At 36.7% G+C, this 26,507-nt stretch overlaps 1 long non-coding RNA gene across 1 annotated transcript in view; it reads right to left on the reverse strand.

Moving 5' to 3' along the window:
* Positions 1-1,040: 1,040 nt before the first annotated feature.
* Positions 1,041-26,507, reverse strand: part of LOC130705949 (uncharacterized) — a 69,022-nt gene continuing 43,555 nt past the window's right edge. Inside the window, exon 3 of the long non-coding RNA XR_009006346.1 lies at positions 1,041-1,310. This is a non-coding gene — a long non-coding RNA (uncharacterized LOC130705949). The remainder of the gene's footprint in view (positions 1,311-26,507) is intronic.

A 26,507-nucleotide genomic window follows, 5' to 3' on the forward strand; every position in this document is an offset into this window, starting at 1 on the left:
AAAGAAGGGTATGTATAACTAGTGATATAATGACAAATGCACGCTAATGTTATTCTGTTCGGTGGTGCTGAAGAGCACTGAGAATTTAAGAAAGATGAATCCCTCAAACAAAGGCAGACTAAAAACATATTAAGCAGAGCTGTGCTGACAGCCTAATTCCATTACTTCTACACGATCTTGAATCCACTCAAGCATAGCAAAGATATCTCAGAGGCGAGAGAGAAGGAAGCAATATCCTCATTAAAAATGCGAGCAGAGCCTAGAGGCAGGCCCAGCATGGTAAATTGGCCTGACTGGTGAGGAGAGACCAAGGAGGCGAAAATTGATCAAACCAAACATTGTGACTTCAGTGTTTCTGGGAACGGAAATACTCAGAGATTTGACATCCTGCCAAATAGGACTGCAAATGAACAATCTTCTCCAGGACTCTTGATGTTCCTGCTGTTCACCTCTCCCTGAACAATAGGTTTTTATTTTGATGATCAACTACCAGAGCTTTGGAAAATGCTAAGCCCAACAAAACAGTTTTATTCTCTTTGCAGCTAGTGCGTGATAGTCATGTTTCAAATGTGATGGTGTGCATTTTAAATAACATAGGTAATACTTTTGGAGAGAAATATTTTTAAAAATCTCTGTTACAATTTCCCCTGTGATCCTTATAAATTACTTGAAGCACAAGTTGTTCGCTTCATTCAGTAATGGGTGGCAGGCATTGGATGGTATAGTATTTCTCTTTCCGTGTTAGGAAGTAAAGTTCCCCAACTCACTTAGAGTTTCCCTGGTATTTTTTAAAACATCTCTAGCATTGGTTTTCTATATCTTCCAGATAGGATTATGCTTTGTTCATCTATGTAGCCCTGGCAGCTTGTGCTGGCTGGCACAGAGCAGTTACTCATTGATGTTTGTTAAATAAATAGATGAATAAATGAGTGAATTAATGAAGTAATTGGTTAATCCAAAAGTCAAAGAAGAGACTCTTATGAAAGTATACATACATACTTTGTTTTATTTTATTTTTTTTATATTTATTTTTGGCTGTGTTGGGTCTTCGTTTCTGTGTGAGGGCTTTCTCTAGTTGCGGCAAGTGGGGGCCACTCTTCATCGCGGTGCGCGGGCCTCTCACTATCACGGCCTCTCTTGTTGCGGAGCACAGGCTCCAGACGCGCAGGCTCCAGATGCGCAGGCTCAGTAGTTGTGGCTCACGGGCCCAGTTGCTCCACGGCATGTGGGATCTCCCCAGACCAGGGCTCGAACCCACGTCCCATGCATTGGCAGGCAGACTCTCAACCACTGCGCCACCAGGGAAGTCCCTATTTTAACCAAAGGAAATAAATTCCCATTTATTTGCCAGTCCTTTGATATAGGGTCAAGGGCTTTCTTTGGGTATCATTACACCCAATGAAGTCCCTTGTTTGCTTGTTTTTTTCTTGCATAACACACACCAGTAGTGCATCTTTCAAAATTTCAAATTTTATTATCTTTGAAGGGAACAAGAACTTAAAGACAAATATCAAGCAATTTGAGTACAGATTTTTTTTTTTAGATTTTCATGATTTCTCCCCAAATGTTTTACATTTTCCCTCATACACCTAATTCAACAACATTTTTAAAGCTATTGTACTAGTTTTTGAAGAATCTTTTGCTTTTCTAATTAAAAAACCAATAATAACAATAACAAAAAACCAAAATAAGACAATGTAATTAGTATTACCCTTACCACTTTTTTTCTCCTTCTTTTTTCCTTGCATGATAAGGAGGACATGGACATGATAGCTGGAGTTTCAGCAAACATTTTGTGACACAAAGGAGAGACCAGGGCAATCCCATGTTCTTAACTGTGGGATCTTGAGTTACTGAACTGTAACTGCCTACCTCTGACTTCTCGTAAAGTGAGAAAAACAATTCCCTGGGGCTTTCTGATTCTTACTGCCAAATATATTCCTAATTGATCTAATGGTTTTACAAATGCATGGACACACTAGAGAACTGCCTACTAGCTATGAGTATTTAACTGTCACGAGCATCAGTCAGTGGGTATTACAGAGGGATTGGAATGAGAGTTTACAGGCATGTTGGTTAAGTGGAGGTCACTTAGGTAACAGTCTAGTGTTCACTGAATGTACTATTGCAAAGCAGTGTAAAGCACAGTTGCCTTTCATGTCAAGATTTTATGTCTATGGCTGGAAACTGTCATTTTTAATCAGGTTAAATTCCAATATTTAAAACAGTGTAGTATGTGTGTTTTGGTTAAGTAGAGCCTTTGATGTCCTAAATGGTAGAGAGGTCTACCTCCTGGCTCTTCATTCAATGTCCTGGAAGTGCTGAAACTGTATGTTGTCCCTAAAATACCCTATGCTGGTTCATAATTATATCCCTTCAGATGTATTGTTCCCTCTACCCACAATGCCCCTCTTCCCTTGACAATGTGGAAATTGCCTATTTAACACTTCAAACACTTTTCAGGTATACCTCCTCTGTGAAGCCCTTCCTTATCCCAAGATCCAGGACATCCTCGGCCCTCCTCCCCATAGAGCAAATCAGTTAATCACTGCTGAGCTACCTTCTGACCTTGGATATACTTTTACCATTATCCTTGCACAAACCTCTTCACGTGCCTGCTTCTACTTCAAAAGAGTTGGGGTCATGTTTGGTGCATTCATATTTGTAACTCCAGCATCTAACACAGTTCCTGATATATAGTGGTCCCTCAATACATTTTTAAACTAAATTCACCATCCCTTCTTTCCTTTCCTCCCTCCCTCCTTCCCTCCCTCACTGCTTCCTTCCTTCCTTCCTTCCTTCCTTCCTTCCTTCCTTCCTTCCTTCTTCTCTCGTTTACTTTTTTAATAGCAAGGAAGTACAGTATACCAGGACTTGCTCTGAAGTCCATCTGCTTGGTTTGAACCTGGCTGGGCCACTCACAAGTTTAGTGAGCTTGGAAAAATTACTTGAGATTTATAACCTTAGTTTCCTCACCTGCATAATGAGGACTAAAGTAATCTGCTCCATAGAGTTTTTAGGAGGTTATAAATGTAATTCATGATTATATGTATCTGTGTAGCATAATGACAGTCACACAGTATGTTAATGATTATTTATGTGTTGTCTTCCTTTAAGGTACTCAGTTTCACTTACCTTTCTTCCCTAGGACCTCTCTCACATTTTTTTGTGGTCCCTAAGGGACCTTTAAGGAAACCTACACTCTGTGAATCTCAGTGTTTACCCAAAATCATAAAGCAAGTGACTCTAAAAATAGCACTAGCAATTAGTGAACGTTTTTATGGGTCAGGGATCTTGCTAAGAGGTTTATGTGGATTATTTTATTTAATTCTCATTTAAAGACAGAGAGAATGGGCTCAGAGCAATTTGATAATTTGATCAGTGTTAGTTACAGGGCTCTGGGTGATGTAGCTGGGATGAGAATCCAGGGCTCAGTTGGGTGCTCTTTCTTGGGACCATCATACTGTCCCTTCATTTCCATTCATATCCCATTCTCCTAGTTCAGAACTATGTCATTCTTTATAGCTCCTAGTTTGGCATGAGACACATCAAAGGTGCTAAATAAATACATGTTAATTGACTGATCAACTAATTCCTCCCCATTACTTAAAGGCCTTTATTGATACCTCTTTTAAAACTATTTATGTTTCTCATAGAAACTATGAAATTTGTGGCATATTTGGAAACAACATAAATTCAGTTAAGTTGGACATTAGATAGAATTGAATATGGCATTTAAAATGATGTTAACAAAAACCTTATTCCAACGTGCAAAAATATTATTTAAAGTATTTTCAATGACAATAAACCCCCAGGATTTAAAACTGTACATGTAAGATAATCTGAACTAACTTAAATTACACTGCCATGCTAAAAGTTATTGATTCTGGATGGTGGGATTAGAGTGATTAACTTTTTTTTTCTTGTTTTATATGTATATACATTGGTTATAATTTTATAACTAGTAGAAAAACGTTTTAAAGAAGTATGCAGGAAGGAAATAGTCAATATGAAATTCTAATGATGTCTAAAAAATTAAAATGAGGTGACAGTCTCTTATCAATACTTAATTGCCTAAGAAAAGGTTGATTAATTTTATTGATCTCTAGCTAAGTCAGAAAATTTTAAAACCCTTTAAGGCTTTTTTAGTAGCATAACAACTGCAGCTTTTTAAGACACCTAACATTAGGCCGCATGGAAATGCATGATCCTCAACTATGGTTTCTGTCTATACATGATTAAAGTCTTCATTTACACCCTTAACAACTGATTTCTCTAACCAGTTTTTCAAGGAGTTCTCACCATTTTGTAGAGGAAAGATTACAGTTCTTGTTAACAGAAGAATAAAGTAATTTGGGCACTCTTTCAGGAAGTTGCTTGTATTTATGTAATTTTTAAGCCTATAGGTTGGAAGACTTACATAAAAGTGTTATGCTCACTTATCAGATATAGGTCCTACTCATCTTTTCAGGGGAATTTAAACAACCTATATCAAAGAAGTATTCCTGTCTTAATGAATTTCCTCATATGAATCTTTAAGAATTGTTATAGCATATCAGAAAGAGCTTGGGTTTCAGAGTTAGAGCAAAGTTATCATACTATATGCTTCATGCAACCCAGTAATTAAATATACCTACAGCAACAAACAAGTAAACAAATATACACAATGGCACACATTGCTTGTATTATTACCAAGATGTGGACATCTTCTTTACCTTGAATTCTAAAAATAATAATCTATTCTACTTGAATTGAGATTTCAGATGACTGCAGGAATCATAACTGTGCTGATACAGAAATTAACCCTTTAAAATTTAAAGAATCATATTTCCAAGTGTTATAAACCTTCTTGCCTTACTGAATTAAGAACATTGAATATAATTTATCCTTTCTTGATGATGTTCTGTCTAGGATTTCCAATACTATGCTGAATAAGAGCGGTGAGAGTGGGCATCCTTGTCCTGTTCATAAAAGAGGGATAGCTTTCAGTTTTTCATCACTGAGTATCATGTTAGCTGTGGGTTTGTCATATATGCCCTTTATTGTGTTGGGGTGTGTTCCATCTATACCCATTTTATTGGGAGTTTTAATTATAAATGGATGTTGAATCTTAACTGCTTTTTCTGCATCTATTGAGACAATCATATACTGTTTATCCTTTATTTTTTTAATGTGCTGTATTACATTGATTGATTTGTAGATGTTGAACCATCCTTGTGTCCCTGGAATAAATCCCATTTTATTATGGTGTATGATCCTTTTAATGTATTGTTGTGTTTTTGGTTTGCTAATATTTTGTTAAGGATTTTTGCATCAATGTTCATCAAACTTATTGGCCTATAATTTTTGTTTGTGTGTTGTCTTTGTCTGGTTTTCGTATCAGGGTAATGTTGGTCTCATAAAATGAATTAGGAAGTGGTCCCTCCCTTCAATTTTTGGAAGAGTTTGAAAAGGATATATTAAATCTTCTTCATTGTTTGGTAGAATTCATGTGTGAAGCCATCTGGTTCTGGATTTTTGTTTCTTGGGAGGTTTTTGATTGCCCTTTCAATCCCTTTATTAGTGGCTGGTCTATTCATATTTTCTATTTCTTTTTTATTCAGCCTTGGGAGGTTATATGTTTCTAGGAATTTGCTGATATATAGCTGTCATAATATTCTTTTATAATCCTTTGTATTTCTCTGTATTTGTTTCTCCTTTTTCATTTCTGACTTTATCAGAGCCTTCCCTCTTTTTTCTTAGTGAGTCTAGCTAAAGGTTTGTCAATTTTTTTTATCTTTTCGAAGAATCAGCTCTTAATTTCATTGATCTTTCTATTGTGTTTTTAGTTTCTATTTCACTTATTTCTGCTATGATCTTTATTATTTCCTTCCTTCAACTGACTTCGGGCTTTGCTTGTTCTTCTATTTCTAGTTCTGTTAGGTGTAAAGTTAGATGGTTTATTTAAGACTTTTTCTTGTTTTTTTTGAGGTAGACCTGTTTTGCTATAAAATTCCCTCTAAATACCACTTTTGTTGCATCCCATAAATTTTAGTTTGTTGTATTTTCATTTTCATATGTCTTCAGGTATTTTTAAATTTCTTCCTTGATTTCTTTGTTGACCCAATAGCTATTCAGTAGCATACTGTTCAATCTTTACATATTTGTGATTTTTCCAACTTTCTTCTTGTAGTTGACTTCTAGTTTTACACCACTGTGATCAGAAAAGATGCTTGAAATAATTTCTATCCTCTTAAATTTGTTGAGGCTTGTTTTGTAGCCTGGTATGAGGTCTGTCCTAGAGAATGTTACATGCATGCTTGGAAAGAATGTGTATTCTGATGCATTTGGAAAAAATGTTCTATATAAATCTATTAAGTCCATCTGGTCTAATGTTCACTTATGGGCACTATTTCCTTATTGATTTTCTCTCTGGATAATCTGTCCATTGATGTAAGGGAAGTGTTAAAGTCCCCTACTATTAACATGTTGCTGTCAATTTCTCCCTTTAGTTCTGTTAGTAATTGCTTTAGATGGTTTTTTCCTCCTATGTTAGGTACATATATATTAATAACTGTTATGTCTTATTGATGAATTGTCCCCTTTATCATTATGTAATGTCCATCTTTGTCTCTTGTCACCTTTTTTGGCTTGGAGTCTATTTTGTCTGATATGAGTATGGCTACATGTGTTTTTTTGGAGGGCTGTCATTTGCTTGGAGTAATCATTCTCCATCCCTTTACTTTGAGCTCATGTTTGTCTTTAGAGCTGAGATGAGTCTTCTGGAGGGAACATATAGGTGGGTCTTGATTTTTAATCCATTCAGCCACTCTGACTTCTGAGTGGTGAATTCGATCTATTTACAGTTAGAGTGATTATTAATAGATAAGGATGTAGTATTGCCATTTTACCTTTTGTTTTCTGGTTGCTCTATATCTCTGTTATTTCTTTCCCCCCCCCCCCTGTGCTATACAGTAGGCCCTCACCAACCATCTACTTAATACAAAGTAGTGTGTATATGTCAATCCCAATCTCCAAATCCATCCCATCCCTTTCCTTCCTTGGTGTCCATACATTTGTGCTCTACATCTGTGTCTCTATTTCTGCTTTGCAAATAGGTTCATCTCTGCCATTTTTCTAAATTTCACATATATGTGTTAATATACGTTTGTTCTTCTCTTTCTGACTTACTTTACTCAGTATGATAGTCTCTAGGTCCATCCACGTCTCTGCAAATGGCATGATTTTGTTCCCTTTTATGGCTGAGTAATATTCCATTGTATATATGTACCACATCTTCTTTATTCATTCCTCTGTTGATGGACATTTAGGTTGCTTCCATGTCCTGGCTATTATAAATAGTGGTGCAATGAATATTGGGGTGCATGCATCTTTTGGAATTATGGCTTTCTCCAGGTATATGCCCAGGATTGTGATTACTGGGTCATAAGGTAGTTCTATTTTTATTTTTTTAAGGAACCTCCATACTGTTCCCCATTGTGGCTGTATCAATTTACATTACCACCAACAGTTTAAGAGGGTTCCCTTTTCTCCACACCCTCTCCAGCGTTTATTGTTTGTAGATTTTTTGATGATGGCTATTCTGACTGGTATGTGGTGGTACCTCACTGTAGTTTTGATTTGCATTTCTCTGATAATTAGTGATGTTGAACATCTTTTCATGTGCCTCTTGGCAATTTGTATGTCTTTGGAGAAAAGTCGATTTAGGACTTCTGTCCATTTTTTGATTGGGTTGTTTGTTTTTTTGATATTGAGCTGCATGAGCTGTTTGTATATTTTGGAGATTAATCCTTTGTTAGTTGCTTCATTTGCAAATATTTCCATTATTTCTTTTCCTTGAATTTCTGTCTGCTATTTTGGTTCAGTGGTTTTCTATGATGTTTTTCTGATTCCTCTTTTCTTTGTTTCATGTCTCTGCTCTAGTTTATGTTTTGTGGTTACCATGGCATTTGTATAAGATGAATCACAGATAAAATCGTACTTTTTTTGCTGATATCATCTTACCTTTATTTGCCTATACAAGGTCTGTCCTTTTCCTCTCTTCCTTTTATATTTTTGTTGTCCTAAATTATATCTTTTTATGTTGTGAGTTTGTTATCAAATTGAAGTAGCCATAGTTATTTTTTCATACTTTCCCACCCTTTCACCATTATGCTATAATAAAGTGTTTTAAAATCTATTCTGATAGAGTTGCAATTCTCTGATTCTGTCTGTCTATTTATCATGTTACTCAAAGTTTTGTGTATTTTTGAATTTTGGTTCTAGTAGAAGAGATCCTTTCAACATTTCTTGTAAGGCGGATCTAGTGCTAATTAACTCCCTCAGCTTTTGTTTGTCTCGGAAAGTATTTCTGCTTTGTATCTGAATGATAGAGTATCCTTTGGTGACAATTTTTATGTTTTAGTAATTTCAGTGAGAATGTCATTCTAATCTCTCCTGTCCTATAGAGTTTCTGCTGAGAAATCTTCTCATAGCCTAATGGGGGTTCTTTGTAGGTTCCTTTTGCCCTTGCTGCTTTTAAACTTCTTTCTTGTTCATTGACTTTTGACAGGTTTAATATAATGTGTCTTAGAGAAGGTCTTTTTCATTGTGGTAATTAGGTGTTCTCTTAGCTTTATGGACTTGTATATCCAGTTCCTTCCCAGGTTTGGGAAGTTTTAAGCTATTGTTTCTTTAAATAAACTCTCTGCTCCCTTCTCCTTCTCTTTTCCTTCTGGTATAGACATTACCTTAATGTTGCCTTTCCTAAAAGAGTCAGATAGCTCTCATAGAATTTTCTCATTTTTAAAATATCTTATTTCTCTTTCCTCTTCTACTTGTATCATTTCTAGGTTTCTATCTTCAAGCTTGCTAATTCTCTCTTCCATATGATCTGCTCTATTTCCAGTGTTTTTTAATGCATTCATCATCTTGTTTTTCAGCTCCAGAATTTATGTTTGTTTCTTTTTTAGAGTTTAAGTCTCTTTGGTAAAGTGTTTCTTCTGTTCATTCATTTTATTCCTGAGCTCGTGAACTGTCTTTCTGAGTTTTCTTGTAGCTCATTGAATTTCTTCATGACAGTTATTTTAAATTCTCTATTTGTTAGATCACAATATTCTATGACTTTAAGTTTGGTTTCTGAAGAATTCTCATTTCTTTTTGTGATACAGTTTTACTGTGGTTCTTCATGGCGTTTGATGGCACCATGACTGTCACATGTGAAGTAAATGTTGTCCGTTCCTCTTTAGATAAAGCTTTTTTTTTTTTTTTCTTCCACTTGAGTCTAATGTTTCCTGTTAGAAATTAGGGTCTTCTTTTATTTTCCATTAGGTGGCTCTTTAGCGCAAGTTTCTGGTGTCTCTTTCCTGAACTGCCTCTGGCTATGTTTGAGAGTTGGCACTTTCCTCTGTCAGAGTGTTTGTTGCTCAGTACCCTTGATATCACTGCTGTGCTTCCAGGGTTGTTGGTGTCTTGCTACAGCAGGTGTCATTGGTTTTCCTGCCTGGAGCACCAGGATGGTGGGTGCCTCTGCAATGTCCAGGATGTCCTGAGTCACAGGCTCTGTCACTGTAGGGGGAGTGGGAGAGGGGAGCCAGGGTGCTGGGCTCCTGTGCCATGTCTTGTGTTGTTGGGTTCATGAGCTCCATCACTGCAGGGAGGGTGTGGGGGTCCAGAGTCTTGGGTGCCTCCACAGCTGGTGAGACAGGGTCACAGGCCCACTGCCTCTGCTGCCCAGTTATCTGTGACCATGGGTGCTTCTGTGGTCTGGAGTAGAGAGTCATTTGTGCTGCCTCCCCTGTTTCTACTGGGTTCTCTGGAACTGTGGGCTCAGCCACTGTGGCAAGGGAATTGGGCTTGCAGGTACTGCCTCCACTGTCCTCCCGGTTCTGACTCCTCTATGTGTTCCAGCCCACATAACTTTAGATGTACAGATATGGAGAATACTCTGCCATCCTGGTGTGTGGGGCAGAAGCACCTTTGTTGAGTTGTGGATGTTTTACTGGTTGTATGTTAAAAGGGGAGAGACAAAGGGAGCATCTCCCTCCAGTATGATGTTGATGTCACACCCTGATTTACATTTATTTAAATAGAAAATATAAATGACATCTCTATCAATATAGATAAATAAATAATATATATTCAATTTTATATATAATTTATAGATAAATTTATTATAATTTATTTATTTATATATACATAAAAGAGTAATTTTATAAAGTGCCAATCAATACATGCATAGCATATACTAAAAAATAGGAATTACATGTCAGTTTGTTAAACTTTTATTTCAATTTCTTATATGGTTTTGTAAGTATAGTTATGTGCTGGGCCATATATATACTAATATTTCTTGCTATGGAATGATCCGACATATTTGAAAGCCACTGCTCTTATACCACAGTGACTTGAGCAACAGAAGGGTCTATACAATCAGCTGAAAAGGCCAATAAAAGAACAACCACTCTTTCTGCTTTGCACAAACACAGAGTGATAACTCCTCAATGCCAGGTTATAATCACTCTTTGACAGGCTGATACTTGTTGCCTTGTCTTTTTAGATTTGTAGTCAGGCAGCAATCTTTGTTTAAAAGAACATCTCCCTTTTCTTATAACTACTTGCAAGGCTGGGAATTCTGGTCTTGGCTTCCAAGATGTTCATAGCACTGCCATCAGTTTAGAAGTTGTCGTCCCATCTTTCAAATCTTTATTCTGCTTACTCAACTTAGAGCAGCCCTCTTTAGGAATAATGTGAGGATCCTACTGCCCTCGCCTATTCTACCATCCTTAATCTAACAGAGCAATTAAGAGTATCAACCTATAGACACAAGTGAATTTCATACTGTAATTTCCAAAAAAATATATGGCTTATTTTAACTATATTATGTAGAAGGAATTTATATTCATTTAACTTAATGCATAAGCAATTATGCTATCCTCTAAGAGTAAATCTGTAATTATTCTTATATCATTTCTTTTCTAGATAAGCTTTGTAAGTTTTTGAAATTGAGAAAATAACATTTAAACTAATAAAGTTGAAAGTCTCAGCAAAAAAAGTTGTTTTTTAAAAAATAAAACTACTAAAAATAATAAAGACAAAAAATGACTGTATATGAAAAGTAGGATATGTGTTTTCTGTAAAAGACAGTATGAGTAACGGAGATGCATTTTTTGTTGTCATTGTTGTTGAGGAAATAAAATAATGTTGCTCTAAACTAAAATGATTGCCAGAATAAGAGGGAAAAAATAAGATAGGACAATGAAAACAGTAAGTTATAGGACATTTATGAGAAAGGAATCTTTAAAGAGGAATTTTCATATATGTTCAATCTTGAGAAAGAAAAATGGAGCTAGAGGAATCATGCTCCTTGACTTCAGACTATATTACAAAGCTACAGTAATCAAGACAGTATGGTACTTGCACAAAAACAGAAATATAGATTAATGGAATAGGATAGAAAGCCCAGAGATAAACCCACACACCTATGTTCACCTAATCTATGACAAAGGAGACAAGAATATACAATGGAGAAAAGACAGCCTCTTCAATAAGAAGTGCTGGGAAAACTGGACAGCTACATGTAAAAGAATAATATTAAAACACTCTCTATCACCTACACAAAAATAAACTTAAAATGGATTAAAGACCTAAATATAGGCACAGACACCATAAAAGTCTTAGAGGAAAACATAGGAAGAACACTCTTTGACATAAATCACAGCAAAATCTTTTTTGACCCACCTCCTAGAGTAATGAAAATAAAAACAAAAATAAACAAATGGGATCTAACTAAACTTAAAAGCTTTTGCACTGCAAAGGAAACCTTAAACAAGATGAAAAGACAACCCTCAGAATGGGAGAAAATATTTGCAAATGAAGCAACTGACAAATGATTAATTTCCAAAATATACAAACAGCTCATGCAGCTCAATATCAAAGAAACAAACAGCCCAATCAAAAAATGGGCAGAAGAACTAAATAGATATTTCTGCAAAGAAGACATACAGATGGGCAAGAGGCACATGAAAATATGCTCAACATCACTAATTATTAGAGAAATGCAAATAAAACTACAATGAGGTATCACCTCACTCCAGTCAGAATGGCCGTTGTCAAAAAAATCTACAAACAATAAATGCTGGAGAGGAAATGGAGAAAAGGGAACCCTCTTACACTGTTGGTGGGAATGTAAATTGATACAGCCACTATGGAGAACAGTATGGAGGTTCCTTTAAAAAACTAAAAAAATGGAACTACCATGTGACCCAGAAATCCAATTGCTGGGCATATACCCAAAGAAAACCATAATTTGAAAAGACACATGCCGCCTAGAGGGGTAAGATAGGGAGGGTGGAAGGGAGATGCAAGAGGGAGGAGATATGGGGATATATGATTATGTATAGCTGATTCACTTTGTTATACAGCAGAAACTAACACACCATTATAAAGCAATTATACTCCAATAAAGATGTTAAAAAAAAAGGAAAAAAACCCAAAAAACGACACATGCACCCCAATGTTCATTGCAGCACTATTTACAATAGCCAGGACATGGATGCAACCTAAATGTCCATCAACAGAGAAATGGATAAAGAAGAATTGATACATATATACAATGGAATATTACTCAGCCATAAAAAGGAATGAGATTGGGTCATTTGTAGAGACATGGATGGACCTAGAGACTGTCATACAGAGTGAAGTAAGTCAGAAATATAAAAACAAATATTGTATATTAATGTGTATATGTGGAATCTAGAAAAATGATATAGATGATCTTATTTGCAAAGCAGAAGTAGAGACACAGACGTAGAGAACAAACGTATGTATATCAAGGGGGAAGGGGGTGGGATGAATTGGGAGATTAAGATTGACCTATATAAACTATTGATACTATGTATAAAATAGATAACTGATAAGAACCTACTGTATAACACAGGGCACTCTACTCAGTGCTCTGTGGTGACCTAAGTGGGAAGGAAATCCAAAAAAGAGGGCATATATGTATAGTTATAGCTGATTCACTTTGCTGTACAGTAGAAATCAGCACAACATTGTAAAGCAACTATACTCAAATGAAAATTAATTAAAAACCTCATAATTTGAAATCGTTGATCTTAAAAAATAAAATAATCAGACCTTTAGCTAGCCAAGATGAGTTTACTTGGGAATAGCAGAGGAATTGCAATTCAGGACAAGCCAACTAAAATGAACCACAGGCAAGTTCAAGGAGACCAAGGGACAGTCAGCTTTTATTATATTTTAGAAGGAAACTGGGGAGGGCTGTGGCAGTTTCTTATTGGCTGCAATTATAAGCAGCTCGTTGTTGCTGTCAGAAGGTACTCTTTCTTCGCCTGGGGCCTGAAATATGTAGTGAATGATGTGTGTGTTAGAGCCCTCTCTTCATGCTTTCCTCACTCCATTTTTTTTTTCCTCACTCCATTTTGATTTAGGTTTCCTTTGTGCATTTTCACAAGATTATAATTTCAATAAATTAAGTACAGACATACCTCAAAAAAATCATAACAGTGAACTGGGTAAATTTTTTAAAAAACTTTAATGGGGTCTCCGGGGCCTTACCAAGCATTGTCCGGTGACCTGCGGACGGGCCCTCAACTCTTGCAAACGAAGTCCGGGGGACCCCACTGGCGCCTTGGAAGCTGCAACATAAAGCTCCCTCTTTTCCCTGCAACAAATATTTGTGGAATGCCGGTATCCCGTTAGGACTGAAGATGCAGAGATAAACATGAAATAATTCCACTTTCTGGTGTTAATAGTTAAGTGAAAGACTGATCTAAAAAGCCTGGAGACAACTAATCCTTGGAGGTGGACCGCAGGAGCAGGAACAGTCTGCAGCGTGGAGGGAAGGGAGGAGCAGGTGTCACAGGAACCAAGCCGTGTGGACGAAAGGCTCTTGGTGCTCCAGCCAGGCATCAGGGCCGTGCCTCTGAGGTGGGAGAGCCAACTTCAGAACACTGGTCCACAAGAGACCTCCCAGCTCCACGTAATACCAAACGGCAAAAATCTCCCAGAGATCTCCATCTCAACATCAAGACCCAGCTTCACTCGACGACCAGCAAGCTACAGTGCTGGACATCCTATGCCAAGCAACTAGCTAGACAGGAACACAACCCCATCCATTGGCAGAGAGGCTGCCTAAAATCATAATAAGGCCACAGACACCACAAAATACACCACCAGACGTGGACGTGCCCACCAGAAAGACAAGATCTAGCCTCATCCACCAGAACTCAGGCACTAGTTCCCTCCACCAGGAAGCCTACACAACCCACTGAACCAACCTTAGCCGCTGGGGACAGATACCAAAAACAACGGGAACTATGAACCTGCAGCCTGTGAAAAGGAGACCCCAAACACAGTAAGATAGGCAAAATGAGACGACAGAAAAACACACAGCAGATGAAGGAGCAGGCTCAAAACACACTGGACTTAACAAATGAAGAGGAAATAGGTAGTCTACCTGAAAAAGAATTCAGAATAATGATAGTAAGGATGATCCAAAATCTTGGAAACAGAATAGACAAAATGCAAGAAACATTTAACAAGGATGTAGAAGAACTAAAGAGGAACAAAGCAATGATGAAAAACACAATAAATGAAATTAAAAATACTCTAGATGGGATCAATAGTAGAATAACTGAGGCAGAAGAAAGGGTAAGTGACCTGGAAGATAAAATGGTGGAAATAACTACTACAGAGCAGGATAAAGAAAAAAGAATGAAAAGAACTGAGGACAGTCTCAGGGACCTCTGGGACAACATTAAACGTGCCAACATTCGAATTATAGGTGTACCAGAAGAAGAAGAGAAAAAGAAAGGGACTGAGAAAATTTTTGAAGAGATTATAGTTGAAAACTTCCCTAATATGGGAAAGGAAATAGTTAATCAAGTCCTGGAAGCACAGAGAGTCCCATACAGGATAAACCCAAGGAGGAACACGCCAAGACACATATTAATCAAACTGTCAAAAATTAAATATAAGGAAAACATATTAAAGGCAGCAAGGGAAAAAAAACAAATAACACACAAGGGAATCCCCATAAGGTTAACATCTGATCTCTCAGCAGAAACTCTGCAAGCCAGAAGGGAGTGGCAGGGTATACTTAAAGTCATGAAGGAGAAAAACCTACAACCAAGATTACTCTACCCAGCAAGGATCTCATTCAGATTCGATGGAGAAATTAAAACCTTTACAGACAAGCAAAAGCTGAGAGAGTTCAGCACCACCAAACCAGCTTTACAACAAATGCTAAAGGAAATTCTCTAGGCAAGAAACACAAGAGAAGGAAAACACCTACAATAACAAACCCAATACATTTAAGAAAATGGGAATAGGAACATACATATCGATAATTACCTTGAATGTAAATGGATTAAATGCTCCCACCAAAAGACACAGGCTGGCTGAATGGATACAAAAACAAGACCCATACATATGCTGTCTACAAGAGACCCACTTCAGACCTAGGGACACATACAGACTGAAAGTGAGGGGATGGAAAAAGATATTCCATGCAAATGGAAATCAAAAGAAAGCTGGAGTAGCAATTCTCATATCAGACAAAATAGACTTTAAAATAAAGACTATTACAAGAGACAAAGAAGGACACTATATAATGATCAAGGGATCGATCCAAGAGGAAGGTATAACAATTGTAAATATTTATGCACCCAACATAGGAGCACCTCAATACATAAGGCAAATACTAACAGCCATGAAAGGGGAAATTGACAGCAACACAATCATAGTAGGGGACTTTAACACCCCACTTTCACCAATGGACAGATCATCCAAAATGAAAATAAATAAGGAAACACAAGCTTTAAATGATACATTAAACAATATGGACTTAATTGATATTTATAGGACATTCCACCCAAAAACAACAGAATACACATTTTTCTCAAGTGCTCATGGAACATTCTCCAGGATAGATCATATCTTGGGTCACAAATCAAGCCTTGGTAAATTTAAGAAAATTGAAATTGTATCAAGTATCTTTTCCGACCACAACGCTATGAGACTAGATATCAATTACAGGAAAAAAATCTGTAAAAAATACAAGCACATGGAGGCTACACAATACATTACTTAATAACGAAGTGATTACTGAAGAAATCAAAGGGGAAATCAAAAAATACCTAGAAACAAATGACAATGGAGACATGACGACCCAAAACCTATGGGACACAGCAAAAGCAGTGCTAAGAGGGAAGTTTATAGCAATACAAGCCTACCTCAAGAAACAGGCAACATCTCGAATAAACAACCTAACCTTGCACCTAAAACAATTAGAGAAAGAAGAACAAAAAAACCCTAAAGCCAGCAGAAGGAAAGAAATTATAAAGATCAGGTCAGAAATAAATGAAAAAGAAATGAAGGAAACAATAGCAAAAATCAATGAAACTAAAAGCTGGTTCTTTGAGAAGATAAACAAAATTGATAAACCATTAGCCAGACTCATCAAGAGAAAAAGGGAGAAGACTCAGATCAATAGAATTAGAAATGAAAAAGGAGAAGTAACCACTGACACTGCAGAAATACAAAAGATCATGAGAGATTACTACAAGCAACTATATGCCACTAAAATGGACAACCTGGAAGAAATGGACAGATTCTTAGAAATGCACAAACTGCCGAGACTGAACCAGGAAGAAATAGAAAATATGAACAGACCAATCACAAGCACTGAAATTGAAACTGTGATTAAAAACCTTCCAACAAACAAAAGCCCAGGACCAGATGGCTTCACAGGCGAATTCTATCAAACATTTAGAGAAGAGCTAACACCTATCCTTCTCAAACTCTTCCAAAATATAGCAGAGGGAGGAACACTCCCAAACTCATTCTACGAGGCCACCATCACCCTGATACCAAAACCAGACAAAGATGTCACAAAGAAAGAAAACTACAGGCCAATATCACTGATGAACATAGATGCAAAAATCCTCAACAAAATACTAGCAAACAGAATCCAACAGCACATTAAAAGGATCATACACCATGATCAAGTGGGGTTTATCCCAGGAATGCAAGGATTCTTCAATATACGCAAATCAATCAATGTGATACACCATATTAACAAATTGAAGGAGAAAAACCATATGATCATCTCAATAGATGCAGAGAAAGCTTTTGACAAAATTCAACACCCATTTATGATAAAAGCCCTGCAGAAAGTAGGCATAGAGGGAACTTTCCTCAACATAATAAAGGCCATATATGACAAACCCACAGCCAACATTGTCCTCAATGGTGAAAAACTGAAACCATTTCCACTAAGATCAGGAACAAGACAAGGTTGCCCACTCTCACCACTATTATTCAACATAGTTCTGGAAGTCCTAGCCACAGCAATCAGAGAAGACAAAGAAATAAAAGGAATCCAAATCGGAAAAGAAGAAGTAAAGCTGTCACTATTTGCAGATGACATGATACTATACATAGAGAATCCTAAAGATGCTACCAGAAAACTCCTAGAGCTAATCAATGAATTTGGTAAAGTAGCAGGATACAAAATTAATGCACAGAAATCTCTTGCATTTCTATACACTAATGACGAAAAATCTGAAAGTGAAATTAAGAAAACACTCCCATTTACCATTGCAACAAAAAGAATAAAATATCTAGGAATAAACCTACCTAAGGAGACAAAAGACCTGTATGCAGAAAATTATAAGACACTGATGAAAGAAATTAAAGATGATACAAATAGATGGAGAGATATACCATGTTCCTGGATTGGAAGAATCAACATTGTGAAAATGTCTCTACTACCCAAAGCAATCTACAGATTCAATGCAATCCCTATCAAACTACCACTGGCATTTTTCACAGAACTAGAACAAAAAATTTCACAATTTGTATGGCAACACAAAAGACCCCGAATAGCCAAAGCCATCTTGAGAACGAAAAATGGAGGTGGGGGAATCAGGCTCCCTGACTTCAGACTATATTACAAAGCTTCAGTAATCAAGACAGTTTGGTATTGGCACAAAAACAGAAATATAGATCAATGGAACAGGATAGAAAGCCCAGAGATAAACCCACACACATATGGTCAACTTATCTTTGATAAAGGAGGCAAGCATATACAGTGGAGAAAAGACAGCCTCTTCAATAAGTGGTGCTGGGAAAATTGGACAGGAACATGTAAAAGTATGCAATTAGAACACTCCCTGACACCATGCACAAAAATAAACTCAAAATGGATTAAAGACCTAAGTGTAAGGGCAGACACTATCAAACTCTTAGAGGAAAACATAGGCAGAACACTCTATGACATACATCACAGCAAGATTCTTTTTGACCCAGCTCCCAGAGAAATGGAAATAAGAACACAAATAAACAAATGGGACCTAATGAAACTGAAAAGCTTTTGCACAGCAAAGGAAACCATAAACAAGACCAAAAGACAACCCTCAGAATGGGAGAAAATATTTGCAAATGAAGCAACTGACAAAGGATTAATCTCCAAGATTTACAAGCAGCTCATGCAGCTCAATAACAAAAAAACGAACAACCCAATCCAAAAATGGGCAGAAGATCTAAATAGATATTTCTCCAAAGAAGATATACAGATGGCCTACAGACACATGAAAGAATGCTCAACATCATTAATCATTAGAGAAATGCAAATCAAAACTACAATGAGATATCATCTCACACCGGTCAGAATGGCCATCATCAAAAAATCTAGAAACAATAAATGCTGGAGAGGGTGTGGAGGAAAGGGAACACTCTTGCACTGTTGGTGGGAATGTAAATTGATACAGCCACTATGGAGAACAGTATGGAGGTTCCTTAAAAAACTACAAATAGAACTACCATACGACCCAGCAATCCCACTACTGGGCATATACCCTGAGAAAACCATAGGTCAAAAAGAGTCATGTACCAAAATGTTCATTGCAGCTCTATTTACAATAGCCAGGACATGGAAGCAACCTAAATGTCCATCGACAGATGAATGGATAAAGAAGATGTGGCACATATATACAATGGAATATTACTCAGCCATAAAAAGAAATGAAATGGAGGTATTTGTAATGAGGTGGATGGAGTTAGAGTCTGTCATACAGAGTGAAGTAAGTCAGAAAGAGAAAAACAAATACAGTATGCTAACACATATATATGGAATCTAAGGGAAAAAAAAAAAAAAAAAAAGGCCATGAAGAACCTAGTGGCAAGACGGGAATAAAGACACAGACCTACTAGAGAATGGACTTGAGGATATGGGGAGGGGGTGGGGTGAGATGTGACAGGGTAAGAGAGTGTCATGGACATATATACACTACCAAATGTAAAATAGATAGCTAGTGGGAAGCAGCCGCATAGCACAGGGAGATCAGCTCGGTGCTTTGTGACCACCTAGAGGGGTGGGATGGGGAGGGTGGGAGGGAGGGAGATGCAAGAGGGAAGAGAAATGGGAACATATTGTATATGTATAACAGATTCACTTTGTTATAAAGCAGATGCTAACACACTATTGTAAGGCAATTATACTTCAATAAAGATTTTAAAAAAAAAAAAAAACTTTAATGGAAAACTCATTGATTCATAAAGTTGCTAACACAAGATCCACATTGAGAAGAATTAATTACCGAAGACTAAGGATGATTATAATTTTTATGACTTCTTATGCAGGTTCTCTAACGTTTTACTTTTCCAGATTTAAGGAAACTTTTCTTAAACATCTATGACTTACAGCAATTTGATAAAATATATATTTTTAAATAAAGATGAAACATTTATCTATCTGTTTTCCCTACCTGATCCCTCCAAAAATTGGGAACTCTCATTAAATATTCTTATTTTTTGGACAATATATGTATTTGCATAAGTTCAATAAGAATCTGCTCTCATTGTAACAGAAAACAATTGGAAATGTTGATTATATTACCAAGGCTTGACTCAATTATTATATTCAAGAGAGGTGGACATAGACTCAGATATGACCAGACAGCTTTAAGAAACTGTTTGAAAAAATTGGTCAAGATTCCAGCAAAGCAATCTTAAAAAAAAGAGCTTATATGATCAATAACCATTCTTGCTGCATTTATCTAAATAATCAGGCCAAGTTTAATACAGACAAATTAACTTTGCTGTGATTATCTTTGATAAAATGGAGAATAATTATGGAGAGAAATTATGTTTGCACCTATATAGATATTAGATTCTTGTTCTGTTAATTGTCTTTAAGGTTTTATTATACACATGTAAACTGGACTGGGTCCTAGACTCTTCTAGTTTCTCCAAATATCTGACTACAAATCTCTAAACTAATATTTCCAATTTTCTCCCACCCATCTGACTTGAAATCATTAAGAACAAAGACTGCCCTTATATCTCCTTGGAAGGGACGATACCAGGTTCTCCTCACTACCCAAATGGCAGCCAAACTTCAGAGACTCCAGTCTTAAGTACACATCTCACAGGTAAAGAAGAGTCCATCTGACACCTGTTTCTATACAAGCCATGGAAATCTCTGAATCAAACTGACTAGGAATTGAAGCAGATGACAATTGAGTGAGACAGCTTTCTCAAGATGATCAGACCAGACCTGTATATCTTTTTCCTTCTGATAATTTTTACCTTATCCTCTTCCTCTTTTTCTTGGAAAGGCAATGCTCTTATGCACATTTTACAATCTATTGCAAAAGGGGAAAACTTACCTAATTTTTGGGTTTGCCACCAGAAATTGTGATCTGTTCGTGACAGTGGTGACTCTTTAGTCCACACTGCAACAATTTTTTTCACTTGTCCCAAGTGCCACTGCTGATTACACCTGGTGTCTCCTTGACATCAGCTACAGAGTAAGACTCTTGAAGCCTGTCATTGGTCCACTCTATTAAGCCTCCATGGCCTCTTAGAATTTCCAGGAGGCATACATGACTCCAAGTTTGCCTCCATAGGGAAAGTCCTCCTCCTTTGGGTTGGAATAAGTGCCAATTAATGCTTGATCAGGAATCTCTCCCTAACATTAGGAGAGGTGGCTGATTCCACAGCCAAGGCAATAGCGACCCAATGATGATCATTGGCTAAAGTAATTTGGGGCAATCACATGGCCCTCAGTTATCTACTTGCTGAACAAAGAGGCATTTATGAAATAGCAAACAACACCTGTTGCACAAGGATAAGTGTCTCTGGAGAAATTTAAAAATTACACAAAATCAGGAAACAATCACATTGGTTACAACAAATTTCACCCAGTGACCTCTGGTCTTTTCACCTATTTAGCTGGTCACCCTCAGGTTTGGGCTCCTAGTTTAGAATCATCATACAAACTGAACTTGTCATATTACTTTTAACTCTGCTTTGCATAATCATTTTTGGGTTTTGTACCTGTTGCCTGTCAAATCTTTATAAAAAGGATGAACCCAATAGGGCGATGCTGGCTCAGCACTTTGAGATGACCTTCAGTGCTTATGACCTTGATAAGATATAGACTTTAGATGAGAAATGCCTGAACATTCTCCCTCCCACTCTTCCTTGTTACTCAAATGAGGCCTCAATGGTTTCCAGTCTGAACTTTCCCTCTGACATGGGACATGACAACTAGGAAATGTCCTTCCTCACATTGAGGGACAAAACCACTACATGCAGAAGATCCAACTCTTGATCAGTGATGCTTTCAAGGAAAGATCTTGATCAAAAGAGGGAAATGTGAAAATAAAGGAAACCTCATTTAAAATGGAGGCTTGAAGGCCTGAAGGTGGAACTCTCAAGCACATACCACTCATTGCAGCCTGGATAAACAGCAGGAAAAAGGAATATAAGAATTATTTTGACTAAGGAGGATATATTTCACCTGAGAATTTTACCTGCTTCTTTTAAGAAAGACAAGGAAGATCCCTCCTACCCCAGCAGCAACACTCTAATCACTGCTTGCAGCCAGTGAGAAACCATGACAATTCCTGCTCTTCTCCAATAACCTTTTGTTTAAAATAGCCGTCGCCAATTTTCTCCTGAAACCTAATAAAAGCTGACCTTCCCTCTGTCTCTTTGGACTTGCCTATGTTACACTATAGATTGAATGTCCTGAATTGCAATTCTCTGCTATTCCCAAATAAACCTGTTTAGAAGATCAATAAGCTTTAGAATATTTATCATAGTTTGTGTGTGCATATGTGTATGTGTGTGTGTGTACATATACACATATGCCTAATATTTGGTTCTTGGTCATGTTCCAGTTAGATGAGTTTGATCAATAATGTGAACTTCCAATAAGTGATACATTACTAAATATATATTTTCATGACAACACATGTTTTCATGAAAATAATATATTGAGGTCATTTAAAATATTTTACAGGTGATTTTGAGAGTAGTAAACTGTATTTAGAATATAGTATTCAGTGTTCGGAGACTGGTGCAAGATACCATATATTCTATGGTATTTTGTTATGGCAACCAAGCTAGGACATCTCCCTTTTTAGATGGCCAGCTACTTGAGGGCAGTAATTGGATCTTATTCCTTCCTGCATCTCTAGCGTGGTGATTCAGAATCCTGGATGCACATCACAGAGTATTTTAAATATATCAGCATCTTGGTCCCATTCCAGATAATTGAATTTGATTCTCTGAGGTGAGGGCCCAGGCACCTTGTACTTAAAAATACTACCCAATTTCTTCTTATGTGTAGACAAAGATGAGAAAGACTGTTCTAGCAACTAGTAGAGTGCCATCACATCGTAGGCACTTGATACATACTTTGGGAATAAATTACTGCTCAAAACAGTGACTAGAAAACAAAATATTTAATTTTTCAGTTATAAATGCTTTTCAGTTTGGGAGCAAATGGCAAATATATCTTCATTTTTTTTACATTTATTTTATGTGGTATTTTACAGAGAATAAAGGAGTAAACTTTAATAGGAAATAATAATTAGAATGCACCATTTTTCAAATCCAAATGTACTGCATTCTTTCCCTCAGACTTAGTTATTGCATTGTTTTTATACATAATGCAAGAATTACTGCCATATTAAATAATAATTTAAAGTTAGGCTTTTCGAGAAACAAGTCAGCCACTGAAATAATTATAAGCCTTGATAGGTAGTGAATGGATTACCCGACACTCCAAGACACTTTCAGAGGAGACTGTCTGGGAAGCTGGAAAGATCACTTTGAATATGTTCTCTGACAAGTTGTCTCTGAGCTGAAATAAGACAATTTATTGCTTACATGCAAAGCAACTTAAGAAGGAAACAGAACAGGGGCATGATCTTCCATAAAGAAAGAAGATAATTTATTTCTTGAAAAATAGGCAGAGGGACAAACTACCAGACTACTGCCAGAGCGTTTTGCAATTCAGAGAATGGCTATAGTTGGTTTATAATGAGTTTTTCAGGGAAGCAGTGTAGAGCTACTCTCTGGAACTTTGCAGTATTAGTCTAGCCCTCAAACAGCTTTAAAAATGATAAATCTTTGTCCCTGAAATAGCATCTTTTATGTTTAATTTATTTTCTTTAGCTTGAACAAAGCCTTCCTATTTATTTTCTGTGGCCCTGGGGGTTAACAATTCATTTTCTTCAGGCTCAAGAATGTCGTCTTCATTTATTTTCCACAGTTCAAGGAGGAAACTTTTTAGATGCAGATCAAATGGTACCACTGACCATATAAGCTAAGGGACAGAGCAAATATGGAAGTTTATTCCTCTGTCCTTGTTATGCATTTTCCTACATCTGACAGCACACATTAGGTTTAATTGTGTGTAGTGATGTAGGCAACTGCAGTTACAGATTTCTGTGACAATGTAATAAATTGCCTTTTGTTTTGAAGACTCCATACTGGTGTGCTAGACCTGGCTGGCACCTTCTCATGAAAGTTGATTTGTGAACCTCTTCCCAACACCATGATCAGTGATATCTTGTTGGTAGCTTGAAATTGACTGCAGTGGTAGCATTTACATCAAGAAATTGGCAAATCTCACAAATCAGGTCTTTTGTTTCTTTAGAAAGCTAGTATTAAACATGTTCCAACACATTACTCTCCCTACATGTGTATATCTGTGTATCAAGTATAATTGAACAACTTTATTCTGTTTCTATATGTAGCAGAGATTAAAGTCATAGCTTCAGAGATACTTTGTTTTTTTAGTCAGTTAATTATCCAGAAGTATTAACGTGAAACTAATGCCATGAAGTGCCTATACTTTACTGCTCCCTCAGGTCTTTAACGGGTCAACTTTATGTTTGTTTTTAGTTGCTATGACTTAAGGAACTTTTGAATATTAGGCATTCACAATTTATTATTCTATTCTTATTTGTTTAGCACAGTGTCTCCAAACATCCATTCAATACAGAATCCCCAAATCAATCTATTTTCCTATCATTCTATCTCCCCATCTTCTCTCCATCCTAACTACCGCTCCAACTTCCACTGCAACCTCAGACAGGAAAATAAGAACTTCTGAGACTGACAAACAATATTTGTATTTATGGCTAAAACAAAATAGTTTAAAGCATATTCCCTAGGGAAAACAAAAATAAATACAGAATGTCCAAACATTAATATTTGCCTTGAAGATATATCTAGAATAACTTATATTTCATTTCCAACTAGCATATTCAGAAGAGAGAGATCAAGTTTGGTAAACCACTTATAACCATGCCACATGAGAGAAAGTTGAATGAAAGGACATACTAATTCAGGTGATGTAGTAGATACCAATTCAATGTCCTTCCAGCCACAATATGCTAGATATGGGACACTCATCCAAAAATTGTATAGTCTATGCTCAGAAACAGGAACAATAGTTTGGAACTTTACCTACCTTTTCTAAACAAATGGAGATTTTGACATTACTTAATTCTTGCTAAAATATTAGCAAAGAAAAAACTACTTAAAAATAAAATCATCTTAAATGATTAAAGTTAAATTGAGTGGGAGTGGATTCTGGTATAAAAAGTAAATATGACCCAATGTCGATAAGAGTTTAGGTGAATGGACACCTTCATTTATGGCTGGTGGAAGATGAAACTGAGAGATACTTTGGCCAGACACCCCCAAATCTTAAATGTCAGCATACTTTTGGACATTATTCTACAGATTTTATGCTGTATGTGTGTGGGGGAGCTGATATGCATGAAGATTTAGATATAGGGGTGTTGATCAAAGCACTTTTCATCAAAGGTTAGAATAATATAGGTGTTCAGAAATAGATAACCATGTAAATAGTGGTATAGCTATTGTCAGAATGCTAACTATTTGAGCTTGAGTAACTTAAATCCCTCTGAACCTATCTTGCATTTGTAAAATGAGTAAAATACTAGTAGTTGACACTTATATAGTGCTGATTGTATGCGGCCACTGTTCTAAGTATTTTACATATATTAGCTCATTTACTACTCACAAATTCTGAAGTGGGTACTTTTATTATCTGAAGTGCCTAGAGAATGAGTGACTTGCCTACAATTACACAGCTAGTAAATGGCATAACCAGGCTTCTAACCCAAATTACTGGCTTTGCCTCTTCTCTGTGTTGCATAACTTTCCCTATGTACCTCACAGAACTGGAAGGAGTGTGTGAGATAGGAATATAGACTGCCAAACATTTGGAAAATGCTCAATAATACTTTCCACTAAAAAAATAGAACTAATATAAGCTAGTTGAACTTGGTCAAGTCTAAAGAGACAGATCAGAGGCAATGCAACTGTAAAGGGGATTTGAGTAAATTGGAAAATTCTTCCAGGACATGTGTGAACAGGTAGGCAAATGGACCCAGCAAAGCACTCCTGGACAGATTTGGAATTGTCTTACAGTTGCTGTAAAGACTTGTAATATAGAACTTTTGAGGACTAGAAAGCAAGAAGAGAAATTACTAGAGTACAAGAAGGAGGAAACAATTGTAAGAAATACCACAGGTAGTTAAAAAGTGCTGCATAGCTGCATAGCTGAGACAGAAGGGATTGAATTTGGAGCAACTACCATTGTCTATGGAAAGTGAAACAGCGGTCAGGAGGCTGCCCACTGGGCAGGGAAGACAGGACACTGATAATTCATTCAAGGCACAAGAAGTTCCAGGGCAGAATTGGGAAATCTGGTATCAAAGACTGGCTTCTCTGGATCTCAACACCACTACACTGGTTGGTAGTGTAGATATTCAGTAAGTGCCCATAAAAAGAGGGGAAAAACCAAGCCAATCACATTGCCAAGCCTTTTTTTTTTTTTTTTTTTGCCGTGCCGCGCAGCTTGTGGGATCTTAGTTCCCCAACCCGGGTCCACAGCAGTGGAAGCCCGCATTCTAACCACTGAACTGTCACGGAATTCCCTGCCAAGCTTTCTCGATTGAGGTTTTACTAATTTGAATTCTGAAATTTTAGTAATTAATACTTGACGAACACTAAATTGGTCAACTTCTTGTATCTAATAGGAACTTTTCAAATTACTTATGTGTTAATGTTTCTTGGGTCCTGGATAGATCTTATTCAACTTAATTTTTATTTAAGTTGAAAAATTTTGGTGTGTACCCACACAAAAGCACTTATACATACACATAGATTTT

The sequence above is a fragment of the Balaenoptera acutorostrata genome, chromosome 20, assembly GCF_949987535.1.
Source record: "Balaenoptera acutorostrata chromosome 20, mBalAcu1.1, whole genome shotgun sequence".
Classification (NCBI taxonomy): domain Eukaryota; kingdom Metazoa; phylum Chordata; class Mammalia; order Artiodactyla; family Balaenopteridae; genus Balaenoptera; species Balaenoptera acutorostrata.